Source organism: Aricia agestis, chromosome 6, assembly GCF_905147365.1.
Source record: "Aricia agestis chromosome 6, ilAriAges1.1, whole genome shotgun sequence".
Taxonomy (NCBI): Eukaryota; Metazoa; Arthropoda; class Insecta; order Lepidoptera; family Lycaenidae; genus Aricia; species Aricia agestis.
The window spans coordinates 15,315,094-15,334,833 of NC_056411.1; the positions used below are offsets into that span (position 1 = coordinate 15,315,094).

Here is a 19,740-nt window from a genome sequence, read left to right on the forward strand (position 1 = left end):
ATATTTGTCTTAAAGATTTTAGGTTCTATACAGCTATACACCTGACTATTGACATATTAGACTGACTAGATGTTACTCATATTAACATCCAAGCTATTATGCAGCTATACACCTGAATATCCAGAAAAAACGGTGAAAATCAGCAAAACTGGAGCTCGACAACAATATATCTCTATTACGTCGTGTCTCGACACACAATCGGCCAAATTGCAGCAGTAAGAAAATCGTTTGATACAACACTTAATAAGTTGCACCAACCTGGGGCAAATTACACTATACAACACAATCGGGAATGATCAGTGCTGCCATGATATTAATTTATGGCTGGGATTAATCATAATCAAATGTATAAATAATAATATTTATGCTGTGTATTCGCGATTGATCTATCTGTCAGCTTATAGGCAAAAGCCACTGTTTTTAGCGTTCCGTACCCAAAGGATAAAAACGGCACCCTATTACTAAGACTTCGATGTCTGTCTATCTGTCCATCTGTCTGTCTGTCTGTGTGTCGCAAAATCGGTTCTGCGGTTTGGGCGTTAAGAGGTCAGACAGACAGACAAATAACTTATATTTATATACCTTCGTGGGAACCAAACATCAAAATCAGTTCTACTGCTAAAAGGTGAAGAAGTAAAAGCCAAACAGACACACTGTCGTATTTATTATATTTGTTAGTATGATTAGACGATTCTTAGGGCCTGTTTCACCACTTTCTCATAAAGTGCCGAATAGGCTACTCACAAATTTTTTGAGAGATTCTCCATTCTTTGATCTGTCAAGTTAATTGGTGGATAGCCTATTCGTCACTTATCAGGAAGTGGTGAAACACGTGGGCACGAATGGGCCGGCTCGACCGGAGAAATACCACGTTCCCTATTACCCTATTCCCTCTTAATACCCTTCCCTATTACCTTATTCCCTCTTAAAAGGCCGGCAACGCACTTACAGCTCTTCTGATGCTGCGAGTGTAAATGGGCGACGGAAGTTGTTTTCCATCAGGTGACCCGTTTGCTCGTTTGCCCCCTTATTCCTTAAAAAACAGGCCCTTAACCTAATATTCACAAATGAAGTTCCAAGTTTGGGCCGATTAAGTAGTGGTGTCAGTTGGCAGTTGGCGACAAGTTTCGGTGTCGTGCGATCCTCGCCACGATAACGGACTGATTATGCTAATAACGCCAATACACATTTACTATTTATCGATAAACTAAATCCAATTAGGTTTTGAGTTATGACTTTAAATATTATATTAGTGTAAATAGTCGTAAATATAATACGTCGTCTATGAGGTTTGCACTTTGCACACCCACAAAAAAAGGGATGTTATATTAACTAACGTAACGTAACGTAAGGTAACTCTACGAATAATAAAAACTAAGGAATCGTAACTCCCATACTATTACCGTTTTAAATTTGGTTCCTTTTGATCTGTCATGTAACGTCAGCCTAGTACCGCTCAAGGTCACCTAAACATGCAATATTGTGTGCATGCAAATGTATTGAAATGTGTACCTAAGTCCTAAGGCACATTTTTTTGATAAGTATTGTGGAGCATGTTTTTTGACGGAGTTACTTTTCCTTAGTTTTTATTATTCGTAGGGGTAACTTCAACAAATATCTTGGATACAAGGAAAACCGGCCAAGTGCGTGTCGGGCCATGCGCAATATAGTACCGCAAGTTTTTGATAATTTTTGTATAGTAAATGGATGTACATTTATAACGTGTTTTATACTACTAACAATATCATCTCAGTTAAATACTTCTCCGAATACAATTTTTTTAGTTGATCGACTATTACTCAATAACTTATGAAGTCTTCTTAGCCGTGATAGTGTTCCTTTTAAATTAAGCATATTTCCTAGCTCCGTGAACTTTTGTAAACAAACTTCAGTTTTATAACAAGAATAGATAAGTCGAAACAAATATGAACATTCTATTCGCGTATATATTTAGTCATAACTCATAAAAATAATAATAGTTGATAATCTTATATATAAAAATGGATTTTTAAATGTGTTAGTCACGCTAAAACTCGAAAACGGCTGAACGGATTGGGCTGATTTTAGTCTTAAAATATTAGTAGAAGTCCAGGGAAGGTTTTAAAGTGACACGAAGTTCACCGGGACAGCTAGTATTATATTAATATATGATATGATCATTGATCAATGATGTTTTAATCGCGTCCATGTGAACAGAAGATGCTATCCGCTACGTAGCGCAGAGCGCTACGCAGCGCTACGCGGCGCTCTATCCCGCTACGGCGCGCTACGCCTGGCTACGACCTACTTACATTGTTTAAATAGGAGTATTTAAAGAATTGTTACAAATTAATTACTATTTGTTTAAGTATAATTCTTTTTCTTTATACAAATTTAGAACTATCATTTCTAAATATACTTTACTCAGAATTATAAAATAAGTGAATCCTCCTCTTCGAAGAACAGGAGGATTCACTTATTTATTGTGAGCTGCGGGAAGCCGGAAGATCTTGTAATGTAGAAGTAAAACCATTAAATTTAATAAACGAGTTTTTAACATACAACTTCATAATAAGCGTAAAATTCAATAAGGGGTATATTTGACTGGGTATAAATTAAGATCCACCCGAAGCTGATGTTTATTCATCGTAAAATTACATCGAATATAGACTTGTAAACGGTTAACACATAAACGGCGATCAGTAGCCGTTTTGGCCGATGGTTCATCTGCTCTTGTTATTGAATGTTTTGCTGTAATATTGTTTTACTATAATAATTATAAAATAAGTATTAAAAAAAACTGAATATTTTTGTTTTTTAACAAAATGAGCATCTTTAATTAGTTATAAAATTACTATCAAGTATATTATATTATTTTAAAAAATGCGCTGAGATAGTTCGCGAGACAGTAGTCACTAGTCTTACAAACGATTCACTATGAGTGCTTAATTATTTTTATTAGTTACTACAACTAGCCGTTACTACTAATTTACAGTTATTACTTTTAGCCCATTACAAGATTTAAAAAATAAACTGAAACATTTTATTAACCAAACGCATATAAGCTGCAATCTATAATAATCGAGTTAGTTTGTAATGACCAGCAACGCAAACTATTATAGTATTGCAAATACACGGGTAATCGTTTCCATCAAGCAATCGTTCGGCTCATTTCCCATCTTTATACATACCCAGATACTTACATCTCTACCGTAACAAATTCCTGCAAAAACTGGTATATTTTATAGTTTCTGGAACGTACAGTAATTGAAATGTTTCGGATAAGGAATATTAATCTTTTTGCTGATATATCAAGTTGAAGGTTCGTGCTGTTTATGGGACAATTTTATGAGCGCAATTTCCATTTTATTGTACAGACGGACGGGACAAACACGTCATGTATATTAATGGTAAGTGCTAAATTTCAATACTTGTGTGTATTGAAATGTAATTGCTTTTACAGCCTCGCAATATAAATACAATTAAATATTTCTTTTTAACAAGTGTTTAAATATTTGCCTGTTTAAAGCGAATATTAATATGTATTTAGTTAAGAATCGTATTACGTAATACTTTACAAAATTAAACGTTAATGTTTTTGACTGGGAAAACTTTGATCGAATTTCCGAGCAAGCGATAAAGTTGTTAAACGTACTGTAATGCAAAATATGAAACTACATTATATCCATAACCTACGGCATGTAGGTGAGTTGACCTATATGATTGTGATCACGGTCAGGTCCAAGTTCACGACAAGCGCTTTCCACATGCATAACTAAGTATCACTCAACCTGGCATTTGGAATAATCGATTAAATCGTGTGTACATAATGAGAAAACCTTATCTACAACGAATCGGACCCGGCCAAGGCTCCGTGTGATCACACGAATATTGTTCCGTTGTCTGTGACATTGGCATTGGCAGCATTCTCGCGGTTACGAAAAACCAAAGCAGGTTGCATTCGTAATAATTAATTACTTTCTTGTTAGTGGGTGACAGCGAGTACACTTACATAACAATTACTATGTTACAAGAAGCTGTTTTGTCTTAGTGTGTTGTTTAAGGCCTCCGTCGTCCAGTGGTTCAGAGCGTGGCTCTTAACTCGGAGGTCGTAGGTTCGATTCCCGCGTTGGAAACATGTTATTTACAAGTTCGGTTTGGACAATGCAGGCTAATTACCTGAGTGGCTGATATAGTAAAATGATCCATGCGTCTGATAGGCATGTAAAGTCGGTCCTGTGCCTGATCTCGCGCCAATCGTGTCGGTCTTCCGTCCCACTGGGTTATGAGAGTAAAGGAATAGAGAGTGTGCTCTTGTGTACTGCGCACACACTTGGGCACTATAAAATTACTCCTGCGTAACTGGTCTGGTTTCGATGAAAACGGCCACCGTCACCGAAACCGGTGTGGGAGTTATTATTATAATTGTTTAATGGTAACATTGCTTACTTAACACAACAAGTTATAACACAAATAAGTTATTATATCTCACGGGAATACGGGAATTATATTTTGGAATATAATATTTAAAAATAGGATAGAATTGACTTAATAGTCGATAAAATATTATTCTTTAAACTTTCTAAAGCTTAAAGTCAATAAAATTCGCTTTCGAGTATGTATTGTTTCGTTTATCTTTTTCACATCTGCTGTCAAGTACGAGTCCTTTTGAAGACATTCTTTATAAATAGTGTGGTCGACATTTAAATCCATTATGACGAAATCGGCGGGCGAGTTAACTCAGGTGATTTATTCAGTGGAGTACCCGCCCGCACTTATCTTGCTGACATTATTGAATCGTACAATTATTTTTACGACGCCAGCGCCGCTGCCAGAGCTACCAAATTGTTGAACAATTACCAACCTTCTTATCATGTTGATTTGATATGGTTTATGTATCTATCATCAACATTAATATCGCTACGTTGGTAACAAAACAATTTGAAGACAAGAAATATTAATAGACATAAATATAAATCATATAAGCTTTCCAAGAAAACAGAATTGTATGTTTGGAGTAAAGCTAATAAAAATTCTTTGTTGTGTGTATATTTTGTGAGACGAATATATTATAACCTTTTTGGAAGTCGGTTAAAAATAAATACCATTAATTAGGTGTAAATTTTCTAATCCCATAACAAAATTAATAATACCATATCCGAAGCACCATAACCTCTATCTTTGAACTATAATAATATTATAATGAAGTCACAATATGGGAAAGACAGGAAGAGGCGAGGAAATCTAGTTTTTGTTACAATATTACCACGACATGGTAAAAGTATCGTAAGAAATGTCACGGACAGATTTCAAGACGCGTGTGTTCATTTAAAGTGTTTAACGATTTACATTATTCATTTATGTGTAGAGTAACGGCTTTAGATACCTTGTCATTTAGTACTATATAGTTTAACGTAAAGTTTGCAATGAGACCTTAGAGCAAGTGACAAAATGGTTTTAAGGGGCTCCCCGCCTCCCACACATAACTGCGAATTCGCATCGCATCGCATCTTAATGCTCTCTGCTTAATAATCTGCGCCAAAACTCATACTAAAAATGTAGTATGAGTTTTGGCGCAGATATTTGCGATGCGATTTTGTAGTTTTGTGTGGGAGCCCTTAATTGCGACATCTGCACTGGTGGCTCACTGCAAACTTATCTCGAATTGCCTAAAGAAATGTATGATCTTGACAGGTAGGTTTTCGATTGCTTAATGGCTACACCTTTTAAGATTTAATATTAATCTTGTGAATGATCTAAGAAGATAAAAGGAGATATGGATAAGATTATCTCAAATAAGCGAGTTGAAACTTTTCTCCCTTAAGTGCTTGCAAGGTTACTGTGTATTACTCATGATAATGGATGATAAACAATAATTGTTGCCGAATGTAGATAAATGAAAGATTAACCACTTAATAATTAAATGTAGTTTGACAAGCCCAAAAAAACTGTGACCTTAAGGGCTTGTCAGCAAACAAGAAAGTACCTAGGACCAAACAGTGTGACAAAACACAATCAATCAAATCAGCCTATATTCGTCCACTGCTGGACACAAGCCTCTCAATGAATGCCTCTCTCAAGATGGCCGATCTCCCACTACTCGCATCCAACATGGGCAACTAAACGGAGATCGTCGTCCCATACTATAGTTGGAGATCGAACACACCACCGCTTACCCAACCTTGGTTTCCATTCAGTAAGTTTACACCAGCGATCATAAGAATATACAAGACACAATACTTCATATGATTAGCGTTTCTATATTATTATAATAATATGTTCCGCGCTTACGGTTTTCGTTACAGATTTTATGCACGTTATCTTGTATGAAAAATGAAAAGCCTTTGTGATAGTTAAGGGCGATAGCTCTTTACTCTGAGATCAAAAACTTGATCCCCGCTTTCTCCCGTGTTTCCATTGTATATTTAAGACAGTACAGACTATACTCACCTGATTGTTTATTAAGTAAGATGATCCATGCGTCGGTTGGATGAGTGAAAAGTCTTTCCCGTGCAAACTCTTATTAGTCATATCGGTTAATCGTTAACCCATAAGGCCTAAAGGAAAGTAATGAGTGGGCTTCTTGTGTGGCATTACAAAACTAGATGGCCCGTTTTCAATGAAACTAGCCATTGTCACCAAAAACGCTGTGGCACAAAAATTGCTTGTGCCACTTTTTTTTACTTTTGCTCATATATAGCTATACAATAATATACATGCTATACAGCTATATTAGCAGAAAGTAACAGTTACGAGTGGCATACTGATGCTTAACTAGATCAAAGGAAGGCTTCACCTTCAGTGTCGGCGATAACATCGTAATGCGAATTCCGCCAAACTAGGTAAAGTATGTGCCACTTGTCACCTCAAGCCCGCCGAGGCGTTGATGGCATTTTTATGGCGGCTAATATGGCGTTAAGATCACAACATTAGACAAAGTGCCCGCGTACGACGCGGTGTGATATATTGCTCCTGAATTCTCAGGGTTCCTGCAATATCTGTCACGATTGCCGCTGTAAAAGCGCAAATAATTGTTATTTATTGCGCTATTTTGTTGCGCACTTTTTATATAAAATGTTCCGAGCTTATTGATGTAAGGTAAGCTGTCTTTTAATAGTATAAGGCTAATATACTGCTCAGTTTCTAGGCTTATAGAGGAGTTAATTTAATTAACATCGTTGTTTATTTGTTACTATTTTGACAAGTCCGTACTAATATTATAAATGCGAAAGTGTGTCTGTCTGTCTGTCCGTTACCTCTTCACACCCAAACCGCTGAACCGAATTTGCTGAAATTTGGCATGGAGATACTTTGAGACCCGGGAAAGGAAATAGGATTCTTTTTATCTTGGAAAAATGTACGGTTCCTGCGTGATTTTACGCAACGGAGTTGTGGGCGTCATCTAGTAATTATATAAGTGCTAGTGAAAAGTAATTTTTTAGTCCAAAAGCATCCAAAACCGGGCATAAGTGAGTCAAAATAATAAAAGCCGGTTGCTTTATCCTACTGATCTTTATCATAGCTATATTTATGTAACTGAACAATTAAAATATGAGCATAAATTGTTATTGTTATCATACGAAATTTTGCACCCTATATTTTGTTAGTAATTGCACATTGAGATGATTCGCATGTGACCTCAGGCACCCTATTACCTCGTTACTAGTAGATTAACGTTATATAGTAGTCTAGGGCATAGCCATTTGATAGGACTAACTGTGAGAATGGCGGCCGAGTGCGAACTTAATGAAGCTATTACTTTTAATTAGCTGAGAACATGACGTTGAAACACATTATAATACTAAAATGTTGCATGTAATGAAGGTAAACCGACGCTTATATAAATTAGAATATTTATATTTGAATTGTATTACAAAACAATTTAAAGTAAAAAAGTAATGTTTTAATTAATTATATGATAGTTGCTTTTAAATATACGCTGAATTTGTTGGTAATTTTAGAGGTAAAATACTGTAGTCCTTATCTTTTTGAGACGAAAAAGCACAAAGAATTAAGAAAAAATTGTGAGCTTTCTCTTGTGCTTTTGCGGAAAACGCTTATTTGGAAAAAGTAAGGACTTTTGAAGTTAAACATTAATGCAGTGAATATTGGCATTCGGCACTCGGCAGTGACCGAGGCTAGCTGTCAGCACAGCCGGTTATTTCGTATTAACATCAATACTTGCTCCACTTCACCAAGCATTAACAAAGTTTTGATGGGTTTTGGTATTGGTGGAAATTCATGTTAAAAATACTTATTAATTCATCAAGCCCCATACAGTCACCGGTGACCGAGACACAATAGAAATTATATTGTGTTTCGTTTTTCGACGATCGACGGGTTAAACACAATTTGCTTGCACTTTATTGCTATATTTTTTTTATATACTTACTTACAAACTTTTTTGTATTTAAATAACATAATATAAAAAAATTTGGAAGTGTGCACATGTGAGTTAAAAGTCGTAGGCTTATAAATTTTATGTCGTCTTTTATATAGTAATTATTGTATTGAAAGAAATTTAACCTAGACTGAGCGCAAGCACACGCAAAATCTGAATCTATTTTGCGTACTTTTAAATGACTTGTCACTCTATTATTATAATTTATAGGAAGCGTGTCAGATATTATGTGTTTGATGACGATGACAGGTGCAAATACCACGATGGACCGAGTCGAGCTCCACGCCTTTGTTCTGTAGTGATGAATTATGCAACAGGGAACACTTCTCTCACCGAGATTGTATGATAACTATGTCGTCGATTTTCGATTGAAGGTCAAATTTTGATTAGCATTACAACCCGCACAACTTTGAGAACGCTTAGCGTAGTGTAGGGGGCAATATGCACTTTTTGCTAAACATATTATACAATATTACATAATATATCGTACATGTAGCTCTGTGTATTGTATCTACGTATGTGCCCTTAATCTGCATGATGCATGGCCTATAAATTAATTTAGGTCACTAATCTACCAATAGGCAATAGCATCCAACTCTTCTACCACCAAATAAACCTTAAAGTCCAATAATAATTTGCAAATCCTTCTAATAATTATTATTATTATTGCCGACCGCTGTTATAGTTGTGCATGGTAAATACGAAATAATCATAACTTGTACATGTCTTTAAATAATAATATAAGCGAATATCTCTTATATTTATTTCATTTATCAGGACGAGCGAAGCGAGCCCTAGTACCTACATCCCACAACCTGTACATTTTGTGGTACACTTTACGGAAAAACTATCACACCTATTGATTTGTGCTTTAACATAGTAATTTTTATTTGTATGTAGAATGTAGATGTGTTATCATCAGTCAGTCAAGATATGACGACGCGAGCCCTCACAAAGCTCGGCTTTTAGCTAGTAAAAGATAATATTATGAGGTCTGTGCGGCGAGTGCAGCCCATGTCAGCGCGTGACCTGCCACAAGGGCAATATTACATTCTGAAAATTATGTTTTATAAGTAGTCATTCTAATATAAAGTTAATAAAATAATACTTAAACAATTTAGGGATCCAATTGAAAATGTCTATAATAATAATTTGGTCGAAATCATGTAATTGCGAAGTGTCCGTTCCCGATATTGAATGATTAAATTGGTATGATTCGAATGTGATTATAACTTGATTTTATGCCAAGGTTTGCTAAATGCTAATAAATGAATAAAATAATATATCATTAGAATTATTATAATGTCACATTACTGTAAATGTACGAGTATATTACAAAAATCCTCAATGTAGAAGCACAAAAGTCAAAACGGGCATAATCCAATGTCAAGTAACGAAGAAATATTATGTTGCTATCAGATCGAGCGCTCAATTGAAACAAGACAGTCCTAAGACGTTATTGCTATACAAAATGTTAGACTGTGTGTGAGCATCAGTCTTAAAATACCACACATAAGTATTTTAAGACTGTCATGTCTCAAGTGAGCGCGAGCCCTTAGGGTTGATTTGGTAGCGTGCTGAAAATAGGGCGGTGCAACCGGTGCCCAGGCACAAGGCGCAGACTCTGGAGGGCGCAAGAATGGCCAGACTAGGAAGGCCTGTACAAGCATTGATCTACTTATAATATAATAAAAAAAAAAACAATGGCGCAGTTATAGAAGCTCGCACAGAGCACAAAAAGGCTATTTACGGCACTGTTTGGTATAGGCGTTGAGATGTATTTTTAAACGAATCATTCAATTTATATAGAACAGGCACTGCGGGCAGCAAGTCTGTGTATTAAATGTTTATCTTCTTGTGTAGGGAATAAGGTTCAGATTTAAGCGGCTCATTAAAAAATGCATCGCATCGTCTCGCCATATAGGTACCTAAATTGACCTTAAAGTGTAAAAGGCTCATGTCATATAACTCATAGACCACAGCAACAGTCCGCCAACAATGACTGATCTGCTAGCATTAGCCATCAGTCATCCCCAGCTATGTTTAGCTTAGTAGAGTAAAGTAGAGCAAATTGCATTATAAAATTCTGTCACGAGTTTGCTGTAACTTTTTACCCGTGACAGAGACGGTAGGTATATTGTGAGTCTATCAAAAAAAAATCATAATATTAATCGTTTCGTATGTTTTTTGTTATATAAGCAAATATTATACCGTTGAAGCCTTCAGGAAGGCAAGGCGGTCTACGTAATATCTATGTTTACGTGTTAAATCCATCGTAAGTCGTAACCCATAACTACTGATACGGTTTTCATGAATGATAAATAACTTACGGTTGCAAGATTTTCATGTTTACTTCATAGTTTAATTTTAACTTCACTTTAAGTTTTGGCAAGCCTCTAGGTAGAGTACGTATAATTTTGCATAGAGCGCAACCTTAAAGCTCACAACAAATGAACGGAAAATAAAAGTATAGCTCGTGGCGGTATGCGCTGCATTCGGGGCTACCGCACACTGGAGGTCACTTTTTATGCCTCATAAACGGTAATTATTAAAAAAAAAACTATATTTAATTACTGACATTATTGAATATCGCCGATACATTAAGGTTATATTTGATTACATTTACATGATTATACGTTAGGGGCCGAAAATAGTTGACATCGCATTTGTCATTCCTGTACATTGTAATTACACTGTTAAGCACACACACGCAACATGGCGCGACTAAGCAATAGGCAAAACCAATACAAATCGTAAAATAATATAACACCACTTGTATTCTAATCCATCTGCATCATTTTGTTGGATGTCTATGGTTACTTACGTTGCAATTGAAACTGAATCGCGGTTTTGTTGGACTGTCTGTTACATTTTTATTTTTTTGAGGTTACATAGAAAATACAAGATTTAGATGTTAAGAAAATAGAACGATTTATAATAATATATTAATTTATTAGCTGTTTGGTTATATGTTGCGTGTTATATTTTTTGTCAGGTGTAATGTCAGGTGTAAAGTCATGTTGTTACGGAGACAGCTCCGTACACGGAATGTGGCCGCGCTTTATTGTTATCGGCTCGATCTAGAATTAGTTTTTGTCTAGTAATTAACACTAGATATACGATAAACTTAATTATTGAATATTCGTGCCGTGTGTCTGTCTGCGCGTGTCTAATATAGGTTTGTTGGAAATTATATAATTGCTACTTTTAATGAACTTACTTAGTTGTGACGAACATTACTAGTTTTATGTAATCAAACAAAGTTAATATCATGATAATTTGTTTAGAACTGAAAGGTTTTCGAACAAAACTTTTAGCTCGTGTACGAATATATTGCTTTATGCTACTTGCTGCAATTTACGTTAAATAATAATATCTTAACATATTCAATTACCGAGAGCATTCGTGTGGAATGTAACATTACATATTTAAGTATACGTATTTAATAATATAACGTTTTTGTGCCAAGGGGATAACCAAACATTATAATGCGTTCTTATAATAAATACATTGTATAAGATCCTTAATCTTGACAACTTGTCACATCCACTTAATCACGCGTGAACGCCCAAAGTACTTTATAAGTACTTTATCAAATCTTACCTCAACACATCGTTACATCACTAAAATCAATCAAGTGAAATATAGCGTTATTGATTATTTCAATAGAAGTTATAAATCATAGTAAAACAAACAGACAAACGTGTATATCGTCGATCACGTCCAATTAAAGCATTTGATAAATGTTTGCCGGGGGCGACGATGGACGGTCCTGTAATGGAGACTTATGGAGCAAGTGGTAATAGAAAACAAGTAAATACGTCACTGGTTTATACAGGAAGCAATAATATAATGTTGAATTTAGGAGCCTGACAAATTACAACTGTATGATAATTAAATTAGATAATAAATATTGTCAACTTCAGTTCATATCAAACTATACTCTTCTCATGTATAGTAAATATTAATATTAAATGGCCTATATTAGAGGTTTATTTGAAAATAGTTTATTACTTACTAGCGTTTTTGATTGGCTATATCTACAAACGATTAATGGATCGACGACGCTAGTAAAAAGATAATCAAATATCTCAGAGAACGCGACAATAATAAACTCATTATTATTTATTGACTTTATTGTGTGCTACGAATCATACCATTGATGCATGTTGACATGGCGATGCGTTACACACCCACACGCCGCATGTGATGTTAGCAACCTTCGCATAAGATCACGGAGAATCTCACGGCCAGCGGCTAGCTCGGCCTAGTTTGTCCTAACTCCTAACTAGACTACGAGCTATCTATCGCAAGCAAAAACACTCGCATCCGCTTCACGTTTCCGGTAAACATTGTAATTAATTTATTATAAATTTTCGCAATGTGTCATTTATTTAAACGCTGTATAGTATTAGAGTAGAATTCTTGATACTTCAAAGAAGAATTGACCCTATTTATGCAAAATGAGTCCAATCAACACCATTGCCAAAATTGAGTTAATAATGCAGAAGTATTCCAAAATGGCCCTTTTATCGACCCTATGAAGATCGTACTAATCTAACATTTTTTTCAGAACAAAACATTTTCACAACAAAGTTACCGACTAACAAATTAATAAGTATTGTTTTTTTTTATATAGATCCAAAGTACATGGTCTCTCGATATATTTTTTTAATTAGGCAAGTAGAACCATGCGACTTGGTTGCTGTTTGCATATTAAAAAAGGCCTAGTTCTTAATATTTTACAAGAACTCACGTGGGCCGTGGCTGTTTTTTTATATAAATTATTACCATTCTGTTTTTTTTTAATCTAGAAAAGAAGAGACTTTATCGTAAAACGATAAAGTCGTCCTTATAAATACTATTTTTTTTTCTTTATTTTTAAAGGGGTTTGATCACTTAGTGATTAAGTCACCCCCGTAATCAAAATCATTTTACAATAATGAACTTAAGAATAAACAGTACTTAATTAAATTAATATAGCTAAAGCCTATTCTCACAGCAAATTTTTACCATTTTGTATAACATTCTGGCTTTATCCGACGAGGGTGAAGCCAGAATGCTATTAAAAATTCCAATGTTACAATTGACCAAACTATTATTAAAAGATAAAAATTGCCTCCTTTCAACCTCGTTCCGGACACACTCCGACAACACGTGATGCACATCTTCCACTTTGTTACATAAACAATAATTCGGTGACTCCACTTTACCCATAAAAAAAGCAAAACTGTTTAACGGGATGTGCCCCGAACGGAGTCGAAGGGCCATTACAATCTCCGACCTGCTCATATTGGCCTGATCGATCCACGGTACTGCCGAGATATTAGGTTGGATGGTTTTGTACCAAATGCCTTTCGTGAGAGACGTCACACCAAAATATTCTGACCACATTTCATTACATCTCATCCTCACGAGATGTAAAAAATCCGTGTAAAAAGGATCACAAACATATTCATTCCCATCGACCAAAGCTTCTTTGGCTAATCTATCGACGCTTTCGTTCTCGGTCAAGCCAATATGAGCCGGATAAATACTAATTATTTCTTAATTAAAATCAACAAATAAATCATCCTCCATATAAACATAATGTCTTAAACATCCCAGATATTATGTTTAAGAGATCTAGAATATTATATTTTAATTTTTAAACATTTAATAGGCCATATTGTCCTTTGAATCTTTAAAATTCCATCAAGCGAGTGATTCTTATACAGTAGAATTTTATTATAAATTTTAAAATTAAAAATTGTTAAAAAAATAAGATATACTCAAAATAAATGAAATATTTATTAAAACCAGTGAATTTAAATAAAACATTATTATTAAAAAATAGCAACACTTTGTAAAAGCGCGCGGTCATGATTTATGAAATCATGAATAATTGAAATAGGATTTGTTGGATACAAATCCTTTACGTTCTTAAGAGTTCTTTAAAAAAAAAAAGGGGGCGCGCGCGCCTAGCCTGTTTAAAAATAGATTTATCGAATTTATTTGTGGAGTAAATACTAACAATGGGAAAAATGAAAACCAAGATAAGTACTATGATTTCTAATTGTCTCAAACAATCAAATAATAAAGAAAACGACAAGCAAGGTAATGTAACAATTTAATACTTATTACAAAAAAAAATGTTGTTTTTTTTAACTTTTTACTTTAAATTTGTTTCGTCTAGTTTAAACATTTAATAATTTAATATTACTTAATACTTACCTATTAGCAAATAGATAATAAATTAATAATATTTTTTTTTATCCATATTCATACTTACATTTATGCTTTTAATATTATAAATGCGAAAGTGTGTCTGACTGTCTGCCTGTCCATCTATCTGTCTGTCTGTTACCTCTTCACGCCCAATCGGCTAAACCGATTTTCTTGAAATTTGGTACAAAGATATTTTAAGTCCCGGGAAAAGACATAGGATACTTTTTGTCCCGACAAAAATGTACGGTTACCGCGCGATAAACGAATTTTGGCGCAACGGAATTGCGGGCGTCATCTAGTATATAATAATATTATAAACTACATGACACCCGCAACTTGGCTGTGGCAAAATTTCGTTTATCTGGCAGGAACCGTACATTTTTACAGAATAAAAAGTACACTATGTAACGGGATTTATAGTAGGTAACTCTTATATAATAGTAGTAATGGTTTTTTTCAGACTTTTATGAAGAAGCCCAACGCATGTCGCAGTCGGAAATAATGCTATAGAAAACGATATTGAAGGGTTTTCAAGCCTACTGGATTTTGATTTAGAATTAGATAATACAATTTAGATTAATAGTTCTTAGCATTTAATTTACTTTAAAATAGTTTTGTTTTTTTAGATTTATATACTTAGTTATAGATTCTTATTTAAATAATAAACAAATACGTTACGAAATCTGAGGTTTTTCATTCACCCATACTAATTACTTATACAGTGTGTTAGTGTAAACGCCGTTATCCTTCAAACCATCACTACTAATGCGAAAGTGTGTCTGTCTGTCTATCTGTCTATCTGTCTGTCTGTTTGTTACCTCTTCACGCTCAAACCGCTGGACCGATTTTGCTGAAATTAGGTTTGCAGATACTTTGAGTCCTGGGAAAGGGCAATAGGCTACTTTTCCTCCCGCAAAAATCCCGGTACGGTTCCTGCACGATAAACGAGTTTTGGCGAAACGGAGTTGCAGGCATCATCTAGTTTTAAACATCCTTGTAAAAACCAGAAAAAAGTAGGAGCGCCACATTATATCAGGTAGGTTCTAAGTACTTACCGCTGAAGCATACAACAATATATAATATTTAGAATATGCTCACCTAGATACAAAAAATATTAAGTTTTAAATCTAAATTAAATATTTTTTCCATTTCAATCTTGTTTTGGGGATATAAGCAACAATATAAACTAAAAAATAATGAATATATATTTCATTATGTTACTACATAACCGATAGAAAAAAATACCGGTTTTCTTCAAAATTTGAAAGTTCATGAGGTCTCAGTTTATATATAAAAGCAAATTTTATGAGTTAAAATCATTGTTTTTATAACTAATTAGATATTAGACATCCAAATCGGGTACACAGATCTCATGCACGAAAATCCTGTTGACTTGTGTAATAAATTTAAGAGATGATTCTCTTTGGATTAAATGTATCCCATACTAAGATAGTTTTGCTAAAAGGAACCCTCCTGTTTTTGTTTATTTTTTGTTGGAAATAGTAGTAATTTTTAACATATTTATGTTTGTACGCATAGAATAAATTACAAAATATACTATTGTAAATTGACTTTACTTAAAATAACAATCAGTTTTAAAGAGTACACAATTTTAATAAAAACGGCTTTTTCTCAGAACTGTCATCGTGTGGGTTGAGTCTGGTATGCATAAATAGGTCCAATTCTGACCGATTAAAATAGTTTAGTATAATCGAGTAAAGAAAATTGGCTTTGATTATTTATATAAACAATTTAAACTCGAGTAGGCTCGGATAATGGAACACAATATTAATTTAGATTTGAGTTGATAACGTTAACATACAAAATGCCCACCAAAAGGCGGTACCCAGGGTTCAAATAGGTGAAAATGACGAATACTACCTTGAATCTAACATAAATGTAATATACCGGGCTGTTAAACTCATAAAGTACCGTCTACGAGAGCCTTACGTCACCGAACTAGAATCTGGATTCTAGATACGTAAATGTCAAAACTCTGACCACAAGGACTTCATCTTTTTCGTCAGCTGAGGGTTACGTGTAGGTACGTTACATATTTTCAGTGTTCTATTTTTTTTTAATTATAAAAGTAAGATGTTTTTTTTAAATTTTGAATGTACTGCTCTTCTAGAATATATAATATATTTAAATTTTCTTAAATATGAATAGTTTGTAAACTATGAACGACAAATTATTAAAAGCGAACGCAAACTATGATTTTTGTCATTTCGTAGTATTGAATAAGAAATTAAGATATCAATATTTATTTTAATTTGTATTTTTATTTAAGAATTCAAATGATTTTAATGAAGAAAACATTAATAGGCTTCATATTCCTGGTTAAATTTCTTTCATCACTAAATAATTAAAACATAACCGCGGCGCGCGTTGATGTCTTTTGTATGAAGACGTTACATTTCGTAGCAAGAGGGTGTCTTAGTAAATTTACTCATTACTGTATTTAATTTATCAAACCTAGCTCTCCTCTACAGCAAGGCTAAACTAAAAATAGGCGGGGCCTTGATGAAATTGGACCGCTCACGTTCGATAGTGACAGCTTTTGCTCCTTTTTAAATACCAAACCTAGGACAGCTTTTTGTAACTTTTATGGAAAGGTATTTTGCTATACGGTTAAATATCAAAGCTACAGAAACTTTGACGGTATAATCGTAGAGAATTAAAGATTATTTAACTTTAATTTAATCAAGATTTTGACATTAAGGTGAATGACGCCGCGTTAAAGTAAAAAATCGTTTTGGATATGTTTTAGATCGCTTGTTTGAAATAGAACAGCAGTTTGGTCGCTAAACAAGAAATGGAACAGCAAGAAATGGAAAGGGCGTAAACGACAAAATGGTTTTTGTCGCGAAATTTATAAACCATAAATATATTTCATATAAGCTATGGGCGAATTATAGTGTATGCTTGAACTAATCTATGTACAAATTTTGGAAGCTTAAATCACTCTCTTCTGTTGGCAAAATTAAAATCCCTGTTTTTATAGAGGTCTTTTTGATTAATTATTCTGTGTTATAAAAGTTGACCAATCGTATTATGCTATGGGTAATTCAAAGATAAAGACATGATGAATACTGGCAATGAACTTTAATTTCTTAGCTTTAGTCATTGTTGAGAAAAATCGATATCGCTGAAGCCAAATTATCAAGTCGTCAGCTTAACTCCGAGCATTTTCTATTATCAGAACCGCCTCTATTGCATAATATTGCACGAATATTTTAAAATGTAGTGGAACACGCTCTTGAAATTCAATGAGAATGTTATATACAATTTCTATTTGTTCTCACATTCTCCGTAAGGGACCCGTTGGCATTGCGCGTTCACAAGGGCAACGCGCGCGGACCTCAAATTGCCATACATTTACATTTATTTATTAAATCGGTTTTCGTATTTTCTTCCGTGGTACAAAAAATATATATGATATTAAAAAAAGTATTGTTGAAAGAGATAAAAGAACCCGTAAACTCTGAATCTGACTGATATGTACGCTGTTTGATTTCAGATTAAATAAAAATGTCCAACTTTTATAAATATGAATATGAAATATTAGAATTGTTTCATTTTACAATAGATATTATCGAGTTTAACCATAAATATAACATTTGAAAGTTCTGTGGCTAATTGATTTTTTAATCAATTTTGTATTTTAATTTTTTACATAACAAATGCCAATTAGACAAATTGTAACAAATCTATCAACCAAGGAATATAGCGTAGAAGGCAAACTAAAATATTTTTATAGAATGTACTGATTTTCAATATTTGTTAAGAACATAACTTAAGTTTTCAGAAAAGATTGCTATTCTAAAGTAATTTTAGATGTTTCTATTAGTTAATGAATTCCTATAAGTAGGTATGTTGCACGGTTTATATCATTACTGTTGAGTCAATATCGTTGAAAATTTGACACTATATCCGTCATTGTTAGACCTGTTGCAGTCGTTTACGATAGTGTTTTGTTTTAGTTGCCCAAAATATACCTTATACTTATTATAGGACTACAGGTAAGGTAGTGTTTAGTGTTTTTCTACTAAAGATGATTAAATTTTTTAAATTACATAAGTCATTCTTTTTTAATATTTATTCAGGATTTGGATCACAAACAGAGGCGACCGTGTTGTCCTCTTAGGGCTACAGAATAACACTTTAAAATATAATTCTTCTAAATAACTACTTGTGTTTATTACTTTGTGCAATTTTAGAGGTACTGGCCACACTTTACAAGCCATTGAATGAGCAAAACTCGGAAATTGTAACAATTTGAGTACAATAGTGACAGACAATGAATTCGTGGCCACCGCGAGTATTAGATGTCTGGCATACAAGGAGTGTGATGTCTGGTGCAGGCCGCAGGCGACACACGATTTTTCATGATCAGTCTTTTATTAGCATAACTATAACTAATTCTAATTTCGTGACATATTTTTAAGATAAGCAACAACTGAGAAAAAATTATTCTGATTATTATAAAATGGCTTTGAAAATAATAATAGTCGTAGGTTACAATAACTTACATACAGTTCGGTGCTAGGACCTACGACACCTACGTACTTGCTATTTTTGAAAGGCTAGGTGTCGTGCTGCTTAGCCTTTCCTACTCCATTATTATTTACTAGTTATTATAATAATTAATGATTGGTCACATAGTCGATTGATTTTCATTTAGATAAAAATGGCACGTAATTTTTTGTCTACTTCTAATTAACGCGTAGCAAAGATACATTAATATCACACACAGAATGAAATGAATGTTCAATTTTTTACCTCCGACCAAAAATATTATATTTTTAATGTATCTGTCCTGTCTGTCTGACATCATAGCATCCAAACGGGTGGACCCATATTAATGTAGTTTTTTATTGTTTGAAAGCTCCCACTCTTTTACGTGGGAGAGCCATGTTTCGGCACGAATGGGCCGGCTCGACCGGATAAATACCACGTTCTCACAGAAAACCGGCGTGAAACAGCGCTTGCGCTGTGTTTCGCCGAGTAAGTGAGTTTACCGTAGGCCCAATCCCCTAACCCCTACCCTATTCCCTTAGTGCTAAAAAGTTTTAGTTTATCTATTTCATGAAAAGTAAGACCAGCCCTTAAGAGGCTGGGCTTACATCAAAGTACGTAAAAGAGTTAAAATC

General features: G+C 34.1%; 1 long non-coding RNA gene across 1 annotated transcript; it reads left to right on the forward strand.

The window, feature by feature from the left end:
- Positions 1-697: 697 nt before the first annotated feature.
- Positions 698-19,328, forward strand: LOC121727723. The gene is made up of 3 exons (XR_006035715.1): positions 698-832; positions 4,014-4,018; positions 19,318-19,328. It is a non-coding gene; the product is annotated as an uncharacterized LOC121727723 (long non-coding RNA).
- Positions 19,329-19,740: the final 412 nt, after the last annotated feature.